General features: G+C 33.0%; 1 protein-coding gene and 1 long non-coding RNA gene across 4 annotated transcripts in view; both read right to left on the reverse strand.

Moving 5' to 3' along the window:
• LOC118767509 overlaps positions 1 to 18,378 on the reverse strand; it is an 18,920-nt gene extending 542 nt beyond the window's left edge. The window contains exons 1-2 of the long non-coding RNA XR_005003432.1: positions 18,225 to 18,378; positions 5,865 to 5,868 (exon numbers count right to left, since the gene is read on the reverse strand). This is a non-coding gene — a long non-coding RNA (uncharacterized LOC118767509). The remainder of the gene's footprint in view (positions 1 to 5,864; positions 5,869 to 18,224) is intronic.
• LOC115232381 (class A basic helix-loop-helix protein 15) overlaps positions 1 to 19,760 on the reverse strand; it is a 267,709-nt gene that overhangs the window by 52,801 nt on the left and 195,148 nt on the right. The window lies entirely within an intron of this gene.

Genomic DNA, 19,760 nt, shown 5'->3' on the forward strand with positions numbered 1-19,760 from the left:
CCTGGCACTTGTTTCCCATTTTGAAGACTAGAACGATCAACTGAGAAAGGAAACCATCAAGAATATAGCCAGCATCTAGTGATCTTCTCCAGAGAATGGCAAGGGGGGTAGCAAGGTGGTGATATAAATATATATATATATATACATACATACATACATACATAGAGAGAGAGATAAACATATATATATATCATGATGTATATATGTATGTATACATATATGTATATACTTATACATATATGTATTACACACACATATATGTGTGTGACACACATATATATATATAGAGAGAGATAAAGGAGTTTTCGTCGGGATGACTCAAAGTAACGCATACATATACGCACATACATATGTACACATATTATTTAATAAACACTATCTATTTTATGAGCTAGGAATAATTTCGTGCGATAAAGTCCACCCCGGCATTTTATAAAACGCCTGGTGGCTTTACGCAATCCTCTGGCAATCGGGCACAGCCTGAAGACTGCGAGAAAATACCGGGCCTCTTATAAAATGCTGTCTCAGTTTTCTTTTTTCTATCGCATGAAACTATTAGCAGGTCATAGGTATATAATCTGTGTTCATTGAATAATATTTGTCCCTTTCCAGATGGAGTAGTTTTGTGTTCATCTTACGATCAAGGAACACAACACAATACATGTCTGTTTGTGTGTGTCTCTGTTTGTGTGTGCCTGTGTTTGTGTATCTGCGGTTTAATACGTGCATAAATGTTGATTCATATATTTAGATTGCTCCCTTTGACGCCCCGTAACTTAGCGGCTGAGGAAGAGGGTTCTATACGATTTTTGGTGCCCTGGAATATCGCAGTTTTTTTTAAGGCTTATACCCTTGCATATTTGCCGTTATTTGATTAAGACCAGTAAAAGTAAGGTTACTATTCAAACAGAATGGTATGTGTATGCGTATGTGTAAGAGACCGAATGAAATGAAGAAAAGCAGCAACAACTACCTATCTTTTACTACCCACAAGGGACTAAGCACAGAGAAGACAAACAAGGACAGACAGACGGATTAAGTCGATTATATCGACCCCAGTGCGTAACTGGTACTTACTTAATTGACTCCGAAAAGAAGGAAAGACAAAGTCGACCTCGGCGGAATCGGAACTCAGAACGTAATGGCAGACGAAATACCTATTTCTTTACTACCCACAAGGGGCTAAACACAGAGAAGACAAACAAGGACAGACAAACGGATTAAGTCGATTATATCGACCCCAGTGCGTAACTGGTACTTATTTAATCGACCCCAGAAGAATGAAAGGCAAAGTCGACCTCGGCGGAATTTGAACTCAGAACGTAGCGGCAGACGAAATACCTATTTCTTTATTACCCACAAGGGGCCAAACATAGAAGGGACAAACAAGGACAGACATAGGTATTAAGTCGATTACATCGACCCCAATGCGTAACTGGTACTTAATTTATCGACCCCGAAAGGATGAAAGGTAAAGTCGACCTCGGCGGAATTTGAACTCACAACGTAGCGGCAGACGAAATACCGCTAAGCATTTCCCCCGGCGTGCTAACGTTTCTGCCAGCTCGCCGCCTTTAAGCAGCAACAACTACTACCGCCACCACAGCAACAGCAGCGATAACAGATTAATGATTTCAAACACTCACAATTAAGCCTCACCATAAACAGCGTAAGAGCTCTTTGAAGGAGAGAAATTATTTATAAAAGGATGAGCTGGCTGCACAGAATATTTACAATATATAATAATGAAATTCAATGAAGTGAAATACACTCCACAACCAACTGGCTGTTTTCCTTATGTCTTTTTACAGCAATGAGATTGGCAAAGCTTTTCTTCATCTTTATAACTGCTTCTTCACTACTTACAGTATAAATCTATATATTGTGTATACACACATGCATATATATATGTGCGTGTGTGTATACATATAAATCTATATATTGTGTATACACATACATATATATGTGCGTGTGTGTATATATACAAATGTATATATACATGCATATATATATCTATATACATATGTATATATATATACATATATACATGTGTGTATATATACATATATATACATATGCATATATATATACATATATACATGTGTGTATATATACATATATATACATATGCATATATATATATAGGTGTATATATATACACGCACACACACACTCACACACACACACATATATATATATTTATATTTATATATATACTCACACACACAAATGAACGTAGCGGTTCCCGATTAAACAATGCACCCTTCTCTACTTTGAAGACAAATATCGATGTGTCCACCCATCAGAGAAAGAAATTAATATTGTTCTATTTTATCCGTATAACAAATTTGAATACTTTCTTCCACCTGAATTTGTAACAAAGATGGGTGTGTACGTATGTGTGTGTATGCGTGTGAACGAGAAATTTAATCGTCACTAATTGAGACTAAGGGTGCTCTAAACCTCTTAAAACTGAGTGAAAGAGCATTCTATATTTAATGATAGGGGAGATAACCATCTCGTGAGCAAGCTTAGAAGCACCTCAGTCAATTATTTATACAGCAATCACTTAACATATCGCGGTTCACCTTTTTTCGCCCTCAGTATATCGTGGATTTTTCTGGCTAATATATGTAAATTTGTATCGCAGAATCATCGTTATATCGGGAGTTACTGGGGCAGATAGGTGTTTATATGTTTTAGATTTTAATTATTTCAGTGGTAAAATAAGCATTTTCACGCTTAAAAATTAATAAATAAAAATACAATTCTGCAGTGTATAACACAATAATGAAAATGTATCAAAAGAAAATACGTAGTGTACTGTGGATGAATAAATAAAAATCGCGTATGGAAAAAGGAAATTCGGGAGGCGAGGGTGCGGTGTTGTTTTGCATTATATAAATTTATACAAATTACAAAAATAATAAACAAAAATTATACAGTAAAGTACTGTTTGTACTTCGTGGATCTTCACGTATAGCGAGGTGTGACTTGGAATGTAACACCCGCGATAGTCGAGTGTTTTGGAAATAAACACGTGTGTGCGTACACGATTTCTTCCGTTCTCTTGTCTGCAAACGGTGAAGAATACGTTTACAAAATGAATATTCAGTTACTATTTTAAATAATGGGTTTTATGAATTCATTTGTACATTATAGACTTGCAATTGTTTCTGATACACTTTTTAAGTGCGTTCATGGTCCCGTTTACTTAAACGTAAGCAACCGTTAGAAATACTATCAATTTCAGTGACCACGCATCATGTGACAAATAAAAGAAAACAAAAATGAAAAAAAATATAGAAAGAGAAACGAGGAAAAAAGAAAAGCTAAGAAGTTGAAGAGAGTGAGAGTAGTTTCTTTCCTCAAGGCCAACATTGCTTTTTCGTTTCAACTTTAACGCTACTAAATGCTTTGATGCTGGTTAACGCTATTTTATTTATTCCTGACTGCATATCAGACGGTCAGTGTACATTTTTGTACAACTAGATTTCACATTATCAATGTTCTCCTAAATGTCTCTGCGTATACAGAGAGAGAGAAAGAAAGAAAGATATGTAGAGTGAGAGAGGGAGAGAAAGTGGGAGAAATTTATAGCGATGTAGATAAACACGATTAGGCTTCATATATACAAATCTTCACGCATACAATATTTCAATAGATATATATTTACCAATTTTCATCCTGATAAAGGAAGCCGTTTTACCTATATGCAACCATCTACTGTTTGCATGTCCATGTCTTTTTTCACATTCTATCTGCCAACTATATATACTACCACTATTACAAACAGCTGCTGATTGAAAAAAAAAAACAATGTATTCTGTCTTTAGATTTCAGCATTTTTTATACTCCAGGTAACAGTAAAATTATGCCTTTATACTTGTACATATCTGCTCCTATGTATATCCATAAGTACATATCTCTCTGTGTGTATGTATGTATATATATATAATATATATATATATATATATATATATATATATATACACATAATGCAAATGTATGTTTATATACATATATATGTATAAATATATATAAATGTATGTGTGTATATATATATTAGCCAGTGGTTCTCAGGAAAAAGCTAAAGAGACGCACAGAAGTAATTATAAAGAACAGGTGCTCTGGAACACGCGCCATTTCAAGAATCACATAATTGGTGAAAAGAAACGAGACAGAGTAATTCCATTGGATACAGATAAAATTTCTGTGGTTAAAACTAATTTAACTCCAAAATTTCATTCTGAACACAGATTTTTATAAGCGTATGCACGACAGTAATTCTCTCTTGAGCAAATTTAAAGCAGTGTAATTGGCATGCACTGTGTATTTAAATTTGCTGCAAACAGAAAATAGGCCTGTTGCCGTACATGGTTATAAAATAAAATAAAATAAAAAGTAAAGGCGGGAAAAGATTTTTTCCGTGTTTTACATTGGAGAGTAGCGAACAAAAATAATCGACTTTTACCATGATATACTCAATACATTGACTAGACACAGACGTTGAGATTCTCTTCGAAATACAATAAATAAGTCACAAGGCCTTGGTCGACCCTGAGCTGCAGTAAAAGGCACATAGTCAAGGTGCCACGCAGTGGGAATGATAATAATTAATTGAAACGTTGGGCTGATAATAATTAATTGAAATTAGGCAATTACTTGACTCCTGAACAACAATAATAATAATGATAAAGCAGTATTTAATGAATTCCTGCGTATATAAAAGGCAATTCATTCCTTCTTTCTCGTTGCATTCCCGTCAACTTTCCTACAATATATCGCGCATGTGTATGTCGTTCTGTTTCTGCACATAAACCGTTGACGTCTGAACCCTTATGCTTCTTTTCTCTTTTCCTCTCGGTGCCGATATTTGGGTGATGATGAAAATTAGAAAGTTAAATTTAGTAGACAATAATTATACATTTAAACATGGCATGATGGATTATTACAGAACTTCGAAAACGGTGCTTGACAGAATGAGGGATATGCATATGAAATTTTCAGTTCTTGAAATAAATTATAGAAATAATGCAGAACAGAAAGAATAAAGCAAACATCCTTTAATAACAAATATTCCAAAAGACCACATGAGCGAGCGTAAGTGCAAAACTCAGAGGAATTCACTTCAACAACTACATCATAAGATGCATAATAAAATACATAAGATACGTCAGTAGAATGCATAAAATTACACATAAATATATTATGTGCTTCAAATGTATAAAAACAATCGAACGGATTAATATATAATGAAGAACCATATAAAGGAGAACACATTCGATCGAGTGTAGACTTGAACAAATCAAATACTGTAAAATAGCACAATTACAATCTGCATATCAGTAAGTCACTACAACTCCTTCATATATTCCGTCACATGAAATATTCTGTGTTGCTCAAATGAGTTTATTTGGGGGAGAGACATACTTTTCTAGTAATTACTTCAACGTATATCTGCAGTCGCCCCGATCTCTTATATTTCTTTTAATTAGTCTGTTCGGGCCGTGATATATAAATATGTACTTTTCAACGCAAATATCAAGAAAATCTACTTTAGATATTATAGGTCAGCGTGACCGAGAAATTTTAGTCGCTACTAAAATTCAAAGGTACTTGGAAATATTTTGGAATTCCTCAAGGAATTTTATAATATTCAGAATAATTTCCGACAAACCTTTTTATGTCGTCAGATTTTAGATCAAAATCTGTTAAAATTACGAAACAAAATTATTGTTGATGGTCTATGCTTTGCGATATTACTTTTATAGATAATTTAAAGAGGTTCTATTAATAATAACTTAAACTACTACACAAGTCTACTGAATTTTCTCACCTAAATATTTTTGTCGAGCAAATACGTTTCTGACTCGTTTTTCTTTTTTTATTTAACTTGAATCCGGAATTCATATTCATTTTATCCCATGTTATCAAATTTTCCCTCTACAGACTAAGCTTTTATTTAAAAATATAGATTTACAGCTTTCTTTTCTCCATGCAAAAGGTGCTATCGCTGAATTACTACGAACCACCTTTTCTGGCGTTTTAAATGACGTAGAGATGGCAAGAAATTCTTTGTGAATAATTATTAGGCAGTAGATTCAAACTAAAATTTTAATGGAGATCGTAAAATTTTCTTCATCTCATTTGCTTTTAAAAAGAAAAGAAATGTAACCTTTGTATTTATAATTCATTATGAAATTAAAGATTAATATGAGAAGCATCAGACGATATACGTCCATGCTTAAAGAAATAGCTTGCTTGAATATTTTTCTCTTCTTTATTATTATTATTATGCTTGGAGATAAAAAAATTGGGTGTTCTATTAAATTTCATCTGAGATCCACCATTATGAAAAATCTCGTTATAATAATCCCTATTTACGGCTTTGAAAACTTTGATTTGATGACATTGAGGATTCGCGTTTGCAAATATTAGGAATAAATATCCTTGAAAGTTTGGGAGGATATATTTATACATGTAAAAACATCGAAAAAAAGGAAGATGGAAAATGTTTAATTAAAATGTCTGTCAAGACGGAATTCCTTTGTTCCTACATTGTTGCGAATGCAAGCGATTACATTACTGTGGTCGGAAGGTTTGCTACACTTTAAATGTTTAATATTACTAAATTTTTACAATAAATATAATTTACATTACAATATTTCTAAGAAAACTCTTGCGGTGGTTATTATTCATCAAATAGGAACGTGATTAAAATAAAAAATAGTGTAAGCGTGTAAAAAAGAAAGATGTTTAAATGTTTCGACGTTTTAAATAATCTAAAGAGATTTCTCGGCGAATTTGGAATTGGATGGAAATACATTTTATCACTGAAACGATTACCACTGGAAACCTGCATTCATACAGTGGAAACCTGCACACACAAACGCACACGAAACAGACATACATAGCTGTATCTATGTATATTTTCTTCTTTTGTACGGTTCAGCCCAAAGGCTGTGGCCAGTGTAATCACCAACACAGCGAAGTTAACGTGTGTTGTGTGTGCGCGCGCACATATGTCGTATGTATTAGTTGAAGCGAGTGAGGAGAGAAATTTGAATGACTTATATTCTGACACAACAGTAGGAAGCAGTTTAATTTGAAGAAATAGAGCTCCCAGTGGAGCATTTGTCAAATTTGCAAACTGGATTTTGGGGTCGCATAGAGAAGCATTGCTTTGCCTGGGGAACGTTAGGGTCGACCGTAAGACGTGGTCAGTATTCGTTCGAGACTTAGTGAATTCGTTGGCTGAGGACGGCTCAATCTGTGTGAATGTCACCGTAAGTATAAGTACAAGTTTACCACATGAGACATGGATATTGAAACGTGATTTAAGATATTGTGCTTTCAAAAAGGACTGCCTCACAATTACTGTTCATTTTTTCCCCGCTGATTATATGTTTTCTCTTCAATGTCTACGCTTACATATTTATAGAATTATATATATTTTTTTTCAAACGTGGCAAAAGACCATTTCCAAGTTTAAATTGGAAATTGGCCTCGGGAATATTATGGAGACGATTCATTACACTTTTTATACTGAACATTTTTCTTGGTGATTTTCATTTTTAATAAACTAGCCACTGTAAAGAAGTGCGGTTGCAGACCTGAAATTACTATTGACTATATTAGTGAGTTGCAAAATAGAATTTATTATTTCCTTAGAATATTTTTATGGACAGGAGAGAAGTGTTGAAAATTACTATTCTCCTGGATGCTGCAAACCATCAATTGGTCTTTGTTCCCGTTGTATACTGAGGGAAAAAAATAATGAAAGGCAAATGTAATTGAATGCGTCGTTTATTGTAATGAACTTGCAGAAAAGTCAGCGAAGCAGTAAATATTCAGTGCAAAACTTTCATACTTAGTAGGTTCTAGGTTTTCCTTTTGATTGAGAATTGAAGCCATTTGCAGATGATGGTTTCTTGCTGTTTAAAATAAATGAATTGTCGAGTTCAAATAATATATAGTAATATTGTTGTTGATTTATTTTTCCTTTACTACTTTCTGGTATAGCAATGCCAACACAGGCATATAGACACGCAGACAGCATACCCATGCGTGTGCGTCTGTGAGTTTTTATGAATGTGTGTGTTTTGTGTATGTGTGTGTTCTAGTGTATATGTGTGTATGTACAAATATATATTTATATATATCCATAGATATAGAGGTATATGTAAATATGTGTATATATATATAGTTATAGTTATGTATATATATTTTTACGCACACTATATATATATAATCAAAATAAGCAACAAGGATATCCAGAGGTAATGCAGTACGATCGTTTCATGCAACTCAATTTAATTGAACAATGCAATCATTACATAAATTTAAAATGCAGAGCAATCCTCAGCTTCTCATAGACAGACAGAATTTAATTAGATTAGAACAGTTGGACACATTAGTATAATCTCTCTATATATAAACGGCAGTTTGTCTGTGCGTGTTTCTGTGTGTCTGTTTTCTCGTACCCTCACCCTGACCACGGCTTTCAACCGATTCTGATGAAACTTGATACACACATAGCCCAATGTCATAATTCAAAACTAACGCAGGGAAAATTTTGAAAAGTTCCCCCAGTTCTGAAAAAAATCGATAAATTCGACATGGGGTCGAGAATAAAAAAAAAACAAACCACAGACTGTCTAGGGGACGCAACTCAACCTTTTTTACTCTCAAAAAAAAATTTACCATAATTTTTTTTCCATTTTTTTGCTATTTTTTGGCTATAACTCTCTAAAGATGCTTTATAGTTATTTCCCTTACAATCCTGAGCAACGCCGGGCGATACTGCTAGTTATACCTAAAATCTCTATCTAGACAAAGAGCATGCTGCGTTCACACCAGCATAGAAGCTACTAAGGTATCAAGAAGATATACATTGTTACAGACTCTGCCTGTCACTGATTTTTTTTATGTGGATAGTTTTAATTTATAGACTAGTTTATTAAATCCTTGTATATCTAAGGCTGGAAGAACAAAGGGGCAGTATCTATTAGGGGTAGCACTTTATTGATCTTGTGATTTAAAACCTATAATGCACCTCTTAGTTTATAATCAGTGCATAGGTAGCATGCCCTATATCATTAATTTTCCTTCAGTTAATACTGGGTACCAGTTAATATAGATGCAAGCTAATTAAGTAAATAAACAATTTGTAGCTTTAAATATTTGAATTATTACATATTTTCTATTAATCTTCTCTATTGGAGTTACTAAGTTGTGTATATACTTCATCATGATTTTAGGGATTAAGCTATTTTATATCCTTTTCTATGGTGTTTCTACTCTACCTAATATTTTTTAATACTTTATAATTGCCTTCAGACAAACCTAAATTTTTGTACCCCTATACTTAGCTTATATAAAACAATATGGGTATCTTCACAACTTAAAATTAACCTGCTTAGATTATAATTTAATTAATTTATAGTAAATTTGTTCTCTCACATCAATGATAAATCTTCCTGATAAACCTAAATTTTAACTTTATACAAGAATGACATATTGTTTAAAATCCCTTTCTTAAATTGTTCCGTCCTCTTAATTTTGGTATTTATATTGGCTTTATACAAACAGCCCTTCTAATTAAGTACCCCTAAGAAACCGTAATATCATTTACGCATATCTATATTATACCTCTTAATTTAATATTAGTGTATAATTAGCCTGTCCTTTCAACAACAATTATTCTTTAACCAATACCGGGTTTCAGTCCTGATTATAATAAGATAAATAAGTTAATTAAAAATTTTTTAGCCCATATTACTTAAACTATTATATATTTTCTATAAATCTTTGCAATTGAAGTTAATAAGGTATGGATATTTTATTATGGTCTTTAGTGATTAGGCTCTTCATTCCTTTTATAATTGTCTACCCTAACTGGTCGTTTTATTATTATTATTATTATTATTATTATTATTATTATTATTATTATTATTATTATTTTATAGCAGCCTGAAATAAACCTAATCCTAGTACCTTATTAATTCACACTCAGCTTATATAAGGTAATACTGGTATCTCCACAACTTAAAAGAATTCAATTTAATTAACTTAGTATATAGTTAACATATTCTTTAACCTCAGTGCTCCCTTATTAAATATTAGTTAATACTCTTCTTGATTACCTTAAATCTTAACTTTATACAATAAGACAATATTGTTTGAAAAGATCTTTAGAAATTACTTGATTTATCTCTTTCTTAAATGGCTCTACCCTCCTGATCTCAGTTTTTATAAGGGCCTTTATATAAATAACCCTTCTAAACAAGTTCCACTAAGGAATAATAAATATCATGTAGGGAGTAGCAATAATAACTTCTTAAACCTATCATACGACCCTTAGTTTAAAAAACAAATTGTGTAAAATATGATTGTTCCATAACTTAAATATCCCTTTAGCTGATAACAGACATCAGTCTTTTATTGATACTAGCTAAATAAGTAAATATATAATTTTTAGTCTAATATATTTTGAATTATTATACATTTTCTATAAATCATCTCTATTGGTATAAATAAGCTACATATACTTTATCATAGTTTTAGTAATTAACCTATTTTATTCCTTTTCCATGGTGTTCTGCCCTACTTGATTATTTTATTTCTTTATTATTTTATAATTATCCTGTATTTATTTATAAAATTAATCTAATGTTTGTACCTCTATAGATTCATAATTAGCATATATAAAACTATACTGGTATATTCACTACTTAAAAGGAAACTGCTTGGATTAAAATTTTATTAATATATAGTTAGCATGTTCTTTTACCTCAATACTCCTTCATTAACACCAGTATATACCAATTAATCAATATTCACAGATACCATCTGATGAGTTAGTATTTAAGTACACAATATGTATAAATATTAAACTATTTCTGGATAATTTATTTTCCTCTCTCTATTGTAGTAAAAGTTTGGTATATACTCAAATATATTCATAAATTTCTATCCTTTTGTTATATTCTTCTTAATAACCCTCTGAATAACCCTAAACTTTAACTTTATACAACACGGCAGTATTGCTTAAAATATTTAACTATAGTACTTCACGTTAAGACTTCTCCTATTTCATTATCAATGTCAGCTAATATCTTGTTTTAAGTTTCCCATTACCACACCTGCATGATATTGCTTCTAATAAATCTTGATTTTGTGACTATAGCAACTATAATTTCTGTCTGCACCCTCAGAAACATTTTGTTATTTAAAGCTAAAAATACATCTAGGAAATTGACGAATAGCATTTTGTCTTAATAACTGATGAGATGCCGGAGCGGACTTCATCTCCGGTATCTGAAACTGAATTTTATTATGACAACTAACTAATTGTCACATATTTATAAATTCCTCTATTTTACGTAATATCGAGGTTTCATTCATTTTTTTTTGTTATAATATTATCATTTATATATATATATATAAATTGTGTTTGTGTTTGTGCACAGCCAGTTTTTTATAGTGTTCTGTGTATGTACCCAGCGTATGCATTCTGTCTGTGTGTCCTATCACGTCACGTCTATAAACCGTCTCGAAATATACCCCACTTCATTTGCTCTTCTATCGTGATCTCGCCATGTAGAGTGTCCCTGTTATCTGACAACTTCTCCTACATGTTTTCTAGCACATTTTCCCCTATCAAGTATTCTCAGCTTGTGTCCAGTTCCTGTCTCATCTGTCTGTCTCCTGTACATGTGTATGCCATGTTTATATGTATTTTCTTTATGCACTGGTCATAACAATGAGGAATATGAAGTGTTTCCTTCATGATATGTCGATACAAAAATCTGAGGATAGCACAATCAGATTATGGGATATCATCCTTTACAGAATTTGGTGATATCCATTCTGAGTAAGGTTCTAAATTCAAATTCCAATCAGGTTCTCTTCATCTGCCCTTAAAATCATCTTCCTATTCTTATTCACAAATATCAAGGCTAATGTACTTATATAATAATGTTTTACATTTTGATAAGACCATTATATTGACCCCAGTGCTCAGCCACTACCTATTTTATCGACCCCGAAAGATGATTCACAAATCGATCTTCGTGGAATTTGATCGCAGGACGCAAAGACGGAGGAAATGCCACTACGCAATTTACTTGGCGTGCTAACGACTCGGCCAGCTTGCCGCCTTAATTCACTGATATAATAATAATGGCGAAGATAAGAGAATGCTTATTATAATTAAATATATCAGAAAGGACGTAGAAATGTATATCAACAGAATAAAGAGATAGTGAGGATGGAGGTGAGTCTATTTTGAATTATGTGTGTCTTTTTTTACGCATTATAATCGTGACTTTCACATAAATGAAGTAATTATACGGATCTACAATCAAAAGTAAAAAAACAAATTACAACTGTGAAAATAGGGCAACAATAACGTATTGATAACATCTATACTGTGAGAAAATAGCAATAGCAGCATGGCTGTTTATGATATTTAACATGTAGCAATGTGATAAGAGGTCGTATGTATTCAACTTAGAAGCAAACATATTATATGAAATATTTTAATATTCAGTCGCTATTATATTCTTTAAGGAATGATATAAGACAGGAATTTCATTTCAACTTTTCTTTTTCATATTTCATTGCCTTTACTTACAAAGAATTTAACATTTGGGTTCACATATAAGTTTATTTGTCGTTATATATATATATATATATATATATATATATATATATTATATATATATATTGACAATTTCGCATTAATGGGAATTGCCTTATTTTCGCAAATCAAAATGTGTGATTAATAACATATTTAATAAATAATTAGGAAATTCAAATAGAAGTGAAATTTAAAGAAAATTGCATTCAGAATTCAAATATTTAAAGACATTCGAAGCTGCTTTCAATGGACTTCTTATAAACAATAAATTTTAATTACTTTCCTCGTCCAACCGTTTCGGTTTATTAAAACATTTGAGATTAAATAGTCGGAAGTTTCAACCATAAAATGAAACTGTAATGGATCAAAATTTATCATCCAAAGGAGAAGACGCAGAATAACGGTAGGTTCATTCACATATGCACACACGCAACACGCGTATACATGGAACTGATCATGCACTCTCATTCACACACAAAAGCACACATACACAAAAGCGCGCACGCATATATATATACACACACACATATATATATATATATATATATATACACACACATATTCACAAACACGCATATACACACATATATACACACATACACACACAAATATATATACACAAACACACACACACACACACACATATATATATACAGGGGTTAGCGCACGAAAAAGTAGCCTGGATTCCCTACCACATTTTAAATACAGCAATGTTTACACACACGAGAATGCACCCAGCCCATCGCTTGCAATTGCTATTGTGTTATTGCAATCGCTTGTAACTGATGAACAAAGATGGCGCACTAGTCAATTGCTTACTACGTTATCCTCACCACATCTTCACCATATTAGGTGATTGTAAGATTCTTTTGAATAAATAACTCTAGCCTTTTCTGCAAAATGGCGCTCTCAATAGCGGTGTGGGTGGAGAGCGTGGAAGGGCATTTTAGAACCGGTTCTGTTCATCAACCTCCTGATCTTTTGAAGTCAAGTTTCTGGGTAAAGCTTATCAGCAAAAGGGGCTATACAAAAGTCAGTAAAGAAATGGCGTCCTTCGGGGTCAATGCATAACGCCCCAAAACCAAGAGACCATAACAGTTCGAAGGCCGGGAGTTAATAATACATAATTCTTGGGTTTGCACTTGTGAGTGTGTGTGCGTGCATGTGTTTGTGCCTATGTAGAGCTCTGTGTTTTTATGTGTGTGTATGTGTATCTTGAGAATACACATATTAACTTATAAGGAAATGATATACACGTTTGACGTTATCGAACATAGTGTTAATATCGTTTAGAAGAGGAAGTTTAAAACGAACAGCGAACCCGAGCCTCGGGATTTCATCTCTGAATATTAAAGTGTTTTGCTGAGATATAAATTCAGATTTGTTTTCCATTTCATACTAGAATGATCTGGTTCTTTCAAATTTGCAGCATACCTTTGAAAGTTATGGGTCTGCAAAGAGCACGGCATTGTTGCTATTGTTTTTAGCACGTGGTCAACTTGATAAAAGCGTTTGACCCTTCAACAACCCATATTTTATTCCCACCTGTATAATTGCACTTCTTTATCTGCAATATAATTGTTCATGGTTTTACGATAGTCCAGTGCATTGTTCAAAATTCTTGATTGAGGCTCTTAATTTGAATTGGACATCACTTTTAGTTCTTCTTCAACTCGGACGAAAATTTGACTATTATCAAATGCTGGTTTATGGAAATATACCCGTAAAAAACTGGACTCCATACGATCCACTATGCCTGTTTTTCTTCAGCATAAGGATGCCTGATTTTGTACATTAACACATTACCTTATTCAAAAACTTATCTAATAGTATGCTGGTTGCGAGCCGAAATAATAGTCTCGCAACAAACAAAGGAGAGGCTATGTTGTTTTATTCATAGTCACAAATCTTCTCCAATACCTACGCAACTACATTATGAAAGTGAAAGGACTCGTTGCATAAGGTTATACTAGAACTTCTATGAAAGATGTGAAAGAAAATCCCCCATTTAGAACGAAGGTAATCACATCACAACTCAAGTACGGGCTGTGTGAAACCGAAGAATTAAAACAACATTAACATCACAGGGAAATTCTCCGAAACTCTATATGAATTACTCGCCCTGGATAGTTTAAGATTATTAACAATCACAGACAGGAGGTGACACAATAAGTTGACATTAAATTGCTCATGGTTAGTGGAGTGGATTCTATCAAATTTAGAAATCTATACAACAGCTGGAACTATATAATCAAACTCTGGAGAGGTTAAAACGTCAATAGACTTCCAGGTTTATTGTGGACGCCGTGACATTTAAAAGACATTACTAATACCAAATGAGAAAGTATAGATACCACATTTTCCTATTTCTACGTTACCTCAATAGATAAGTCCAACAAATCTACAAAGATTTTGCCGTAATTCCATCAGAAACATAACAGTTACTCAGTTCACCAAAAATAGCGCTATAGCTTTCAGACTACAGAATCTGAAATTTCTACGAATTCGTATTGTCTTGTTTCTGTTTCATGTGTGTTTACTTGATGCTCTATTTCCGCATAGAATTAAGAGGATAATCCCCTAATTCTGCTTCAGTTGTTTCTATGTTGACAATGACTCTAAATGGATTAAGTTTCTGAATCAAAAGCAAAACAAAGTCAGAAGAGAATTTGAACGAATAACCTTTTGATTTAAGATTAACTGGTCACTTGGGAAACAAAAGATGCTACCCAAAACAAAGATCCAGCAAATACGTGTTGGCGCGCGCGCGCGTGTGTGTACTTGTGTGTATAATTTAATGATATATATATACATATAATGTATGTATGTATGTATATATATATATATATATATATATATGTACACACAATACACACACACACATACATATGTGTGTGTATATAAATATATATAGAGAGAGACTTATTTGCTTACCATGATTATATTTCTAGTGTATTTTCCTTTGATATTACTATTACAAAAGTAGGTCGGTTAATAAGACTAAATGTATTTCCAGGCGCTGCCCCAGCATGGCCGCAGTCAAATGACAAACCATACCAAAAGATAAAAAAACTGCATTCCTTCCTATGTTTGACATATACATGCATATGCACACACTCATATGAATATATAAATATATATGGATGTATGTACATACATATACACGCATGTATACTCACAACATCCATACACTCAAGTACAGACACGTGTGTATACCCAGTCAATTATAATATAACTGTTATATACACCCATACATGGGTACATACATTTGCCAATTTCAACAATTGGTCCTCCATGCATGTATTAATACAGATAAAAACAATATTAATACCACGTAGATAAGTGCTGACTGCAAAACAAAGATCAAGCAAATACATAACCAAAAGAGGGTGTAAAGTTAGTATTAAAGTGTTAAATAATCATTTCGTTGTGCGGGGTCTGGGGGTTGGATAGTGAAATGAGTAGATCCAATAGGGAGTTTCCATGAAATAGAAGTAGACCAATGCGGGCTTAAAGTGGTCTAGAATAAACTAAAGTGAAACAAACCAACAATGAGTATGGAATGGGAAAGTAAGCTACAAAATACAGAGAAATTCATTCATTATTATGGTGGAGGAACAAGGGGGTGACATGGTAGGGGAATGGATACTTGTGCACTCAATAGTCTAAATTTATGTTAAAAGTTAAGAGAACTGGCATTATATGTTTATAAGAGGGCGTAAAGGCTCATATATGAATGTGAGTGTGTATGTATAAGTATGCATATGTATAAAGGATGTGTTTATGTCGATGGAATATTCTGTGCATTAGTGAAAAAGTATTGCGGTATTTTGAGTATTTTGTTCCATTCCAGCCAGAAACAGTTTCGGCTAAGTCCGACTTACAGTTCTTATAAAAACAAATCTTCATTGTGGCAATGTAATCGACTACAAATCATTGATTATTTTGCTTCAGAGAACATAGAAGTCCGTTGTATCCCGAAATCGATAGAAAAGAAATTAAAGTGCGTGTTGAAAAGTAAATTGTAAAACATGAAGAGGAGAACGATAATTCGGCTAAAATAGAGAGTTACAAAAAGAAATACCAAATTCCTCTGTATGAAATATCTACACTGTTTGTCCGGACATTGTATTTCCGTCAGTGAAATATACACCAGGGAGAAGTGAAGGTTTGTTAAAGCCTATTAAGCTGTGTGAAGATATTTATATGCCTCTCAAATGCTCAACATAACTGGCATACGTATACATATATTTGTGTGTGTGTGTGTGTGTGTATGTGCGAATATGTGAATGGCAGCACAACGTAAACAATATCAGTGACACAGCTGAATGCTTGTGGTAAACCAAATTATTTCTATGAAACGAAAATTTAATTTCCTGCTTGCTTTATTTCTTTTCCTTATACACACCATTAGATTACAATTAGAAGGCCATATATGTAATTTGGACTTTGACCAGAATATAACTATGCAATAATAATAATGATAATAATATCCACAAATCTATTTATGATATTGAATAACGATGTTAAATTAGGAAGTAAGCAAACAGGCTAAACGAAGACCATCGGAATCACACAAAAAGCAACAAGAATCTAAGACTATCGAAAACAAGGCATGTTGTCAAGACGTTTTGAGATGATCTTTAATGTCTGTAGTTACACAAGCGGTGAGCTGGCAGAATTGTTAGCAGGCCGAACAAAATGCATACCGATATGTCGTACGTCTTTGTTATGAGTTCAAATTCCGCCGAAATCGACTTTGCCTTTCATCATTCCCGGACCGAGAAAATAAATACCAGCTGAGGACTGGGGTCGATGTAATCGGTTTATCCCTCACTCGCCCCCAAAAAGTACAGGCCTTGTGCCAAAATTTGAAACCTATACCTATGACTCCAGTTTTCACTAAATTAAATAATGTTTCTTCAATCTCCGTTTGTACATAAAATTGTTGTTCATACATTGAATATTTCTGTTTGAGTGAATAGTTTATATTTTCATTCCATGCGGATTCAAATCATTGATTACGTCTGTTAGTAAAATTAGCTTAATCTCATTTACATTCTTCATTGCTACATCAGCAAAATAAAGAAGCATTTGAGAATGAAATCTCAGACTCTAAAATATAAACTGGAGAGTCACGACTGGAAAGAATTCTTGTTTCTGGGTCTGCTCAAACAAATCTCATCTGATATAAAACAATTATTTTATCACCAATTGTCAACACGTGAAAATGGTTTCTTTTTTTTTTTTTTGTTTTTTATAAAACCGAACCAAACTTTGGAAATATGGCGGCTTGAAATATTTTGCAAATTGAGAATAAAGTAACAGTTCAATATCACAATCTCGTATTAGTCACAGATAATCACATTAAAGACTGTGTGCTTGTGTAAGAATGAATATATGCCTGTATTATAAGTGGGTGTGTGTGTGTTTGTATATGAGCATCTGTGACTGAAATTATTTGGGGTCACACAATTTAGAACAGTGGATATATATATACACACACACATATATATGAGGGATGACCACTAAGTGGATATCCAATATGCTAGATGTAGACCCGATATGGCCTGACCACTAAGAATTTTATTGGGAACAATCTTTTCTTGGTGCTCCGACCATATGGGGGTCTACATCTAGCATATTGGATGTCCACTTAGTGGTCATCCCTCTCATATATATGCAATATAATTTTTCTGAATCTTCAAATTTTTTTCAATATGTTAGGCCACTGGTTTAAATTGATTATTAATCAAATTAATATTCAATTTTTTACCCTTATAACTTAAATTTAAATAATCATGTTCTCTAACCGGCAGAATTCACTGCAGAAAATAATTTTCTGCAGAATCATCTCCAGTTTTTGGCGCGCCAAAGCGAAGACATTTGAAATATACCCGCAAATATAATTGGCAAAACTATATGCATGTTCTATCTCGTGTGGACGTTTCGTGTATAGTTTTTCAAATTATATTTTGCTATGACGGTCACACTGATGAGTTGCAGACAATTACGTATGTAATTCCGTAAGTGGTAACAATGAAAACTGGTTTGCGACTAATCATTGTATTTTGTATCTTTTCTCTTGTCTTGCTCGCTTACGTTTGCTGAATTTTCTTTTCTTGAGAACGATCCTTATTGTTTATATATATATATATATATATATATAGTTGAAATTTACTGAAATGCAAAATACGAAGACAGGTGTATAAACAACAGGCAGGTGTATTATTTTGACGCTCGGAAAGGTGAGAAAGTATTTCCTTCAAATCAAAGAAGGTGAGAAAGTCTTTTACGTTTCGAGCCTTCTCACTTGAACAGGAAGGAGCACAATATCTATGTATATGTATTATAAACACATACAGATATGCACACATAAATATGAATCAAAAGGGTTCGATTTAAATCCGTTTGAATCCAACTGTTCTGATACATACATGTAACTTCCAATCAATTTGTAGAGTAACCCTTCTTTCCTTTGTCCACTGACTCAATAAACTTAAAACATGGTCTGGTTTTCACGTTTCTTATTATGGTGTTTTAACATTAAAAATATTATTTCATAATGCTCATAAAGTCAAATTAGCGTTTTCATAAATGTTGTACTCATCAGATTTCAAATGTATTTGACTTTAGTACCTCTTAGAACGCTCCAGAAAGCTGAATTTTTAGAAAATCTTTTTGACCAATCCGCAAGCTTTTAAACATCACGTTTGCCATGCGTACCGATATTCCGTAAATTGGTTATATTTATTAATCCACATCATGGTTGTTATATTATTGCTGTTATTTCAGTTCAGAACAGGTTTGAACATTTTAATAAACCGTTTTTCTTTAATCTTTCTTCCAACTTCACTTGTGACATGCAGTGTGTATATACATGCTAATCCAAGGTTGGATCCGGCTCGTTAATAAACTGTGAATTAACTGGTTATGCAAATAATTGGAAGAAGAGCAAAATGAGGGATAGCATTTGTGTTGGATATCGAGTAGCTGGCATTTATGCTGTGTAAGCAGGAGGGCAGTTGGATTTGAAGGAAACATATTCTGAGATTTGCAAACTCATCGAATTAGGGCGGCTTTTTGGACAAGACGAGAAAGAGAGACAGACAGA

This window comes from Octopus sinensis, linkage group LG2, assembly GCF_006345805.1.
Source record: "Octopus sinensis linkage group LG2, ASM634580v1, whole genome shotgun sequence".
Classification (NCBI taxonomy): Eukaryota; Metazoa; Mollusca; class Cephalopoda; order Octopoda; family Octopodidae; genus Octopus; species Octopus sinensis.